Genomic DNA, 2195 nt, shown 5'->3' on the forward strand with positions numbered 1-2195 from the left:
ATCGAACTCATAGTGATCCACCTGTATACAGCCTCCCAAGAGCTGGGATTACAGGCACGCACCACCATGCCCAGTCTCAATCGCCCTCTTAGCACACCCCGGGGGTGGGGCTGGCATGGCTATCCTGGAGACTAAACCCCCTGGCCCTGCACCTGCTTGCAGGTACTTTAATCCATGGATCTATTTGGCTGGCCCTTGAAAACAGTTTTTAAAAAACAACACAAATGTAAAACAGTACTTTTCTTTGTTGGAATAGAAATCTTGATGACTAGACATGTGAGTTGGTAGCAAAATACAAGTTGCATAGAAATTATGTTCAAAGGTTAAATATTAAAAGTGCAAAAAAATTCCCTGTATAAATACTAAATACATTTTGTTAGTTTCCTAATTCTATGAATGATAACATAAATATAAAAAGTCAATAAATCTTGCAAAACTATTATATAAAATGTAAATCAACTGGAATATCAAAATTAAACACAAAATTCATAATCAAAACAAAGCAGTAGCTAATTTGTGCTCCTTAAGATTAGGACAGAACAAGCATACTGGGAAAAATACGGCAATGAAGCATACTACACTGAATTTCAAACAAATCTATGAGTGCAGGTATATGACAATAGGCATACATTCCATATAATAATAGTCATACAAAATACAGGAGGGGGAAAACAGTTTATAAGCCTATCAGGAAAGCCAAAATTAGCAAAAGCAGTGTATTCAAATCTGAATGCAACCATTTATTCGTACAAATTCTTAAGTGTCACTAACATTACTGAGGGAAAAGCAGTTACATAGTCTAGATTATTTGTGCAGTCTCCAATTGTCCTGCAATGATAAATCACTCAATGGAAAGGACAAAGGGCAAAATGTTCTGGGCTCACTCTCCTCATCTACCCAAGAGGCCAAATTTCATGTCACTGATGAATGCAATAACTATCTCATCGTGCTTTTCTTTTATCTTCAGCATTTAACATGTTTTCATCACACCAACGTACTCATATAAATCTGAAATGTAGGGATTCACATTTTATAGGGATGTTACTTGAAAATAATTTGACTGAATCATCAAAACATCAGTTAAAGAAAATAAAACAACATCAGGGAGTGATCTTAATCTCTAATGACCAAAGAGATATCTCAACACATAAAGCCTGCTTAGAACCGGGAAAAGAACTTTTAAGTGTATTTTTGTTTTAATATGGAATTGAAGATAAAGCATACATGATATTTAAAATTAATGGTTAATAGTCTTAGATATAATAATATTCTGGTTATATAAGAGATGTCTTTCTTCTTATAAATGCAACCAGTTGGAAATTATGAATATATAGTGCCTATAACAGAGACAGAAAAATAAAAATGTTTAATAAAATTTACCTTGCAAAATATATACCCCTTATACTACTATTATTTTACATTAAGTCTGAATTTTTTTTATGTATTCACTACAGGGTCTACAGAGTCTTATTACACAGATTGGACCTTTAGTGATCCTTCCTGTTTTTCAGCCTCCCAAGTGCTGGGATTACAGGCGCCCCCTACGCCCAGTCTCATTTGCTATCTCAGCATACCCTGGGGGTGGAGCCAGCACAGCAGGCCGGGGATTGAACCCCAGGCCCCTGCATCTGCCTTAGCAGGCACTCCAATCCTTTGAGCTATCTGGCCAGCCTGAAGTTTGAAATTTTTGTACTTACTTGTTTTTTGTTTTTGTTTTTGTTTTTTTTTTAACTGGAAATTGAAGTCAAGTCAGGTAGGGCTTGTACCACTGAGCTATATCCCAGGTCCTATGTTTGAAATTTTTAAGGATTAAAAATATTTAGAACAAATAAATAGACATAATATGACATAATGCTAGAAGATTAGGACTATAAAATATTACATAATTAGGACTATAAAATATTACATATTTGAAATAATTTTAAAATAATAACAGCATGCATTATTGCCAAACTAATTTATGTTCAGGTTGAATTCAATCTATCTTCTCAAATTAAAAAATAAATATTTAGAAAACAAACTTCAAGAAGATTTCCTTTATTTATAAATATTTAACTCTTTTACCTAGAAATTTAAAACACAAAACATAAAATGATAGTACTTTAAGATGTCTTTTTGTTAATTTAAAGTACCTGGAGAAAGGGCCAGCAAGATAGCCCAGTGGACTAAGTGCCTGCTTTAGGCAAGCACAGGGG

This window comes from Octodon degus, unplaced genomic scaffold (genome assembly GCF_000260255.1).
Source record: "Octodon degus isolate 3935 unplaced genomic scaffold, OctDeg1.0 scaffold00039, whole genome shotgun sequence".
Taxonomy (NCBI): Eukaryota; Metazoa; Chordata; class Mammalia; order Rodentia; family Octodontidae; genus Octodon; species Octodon degus.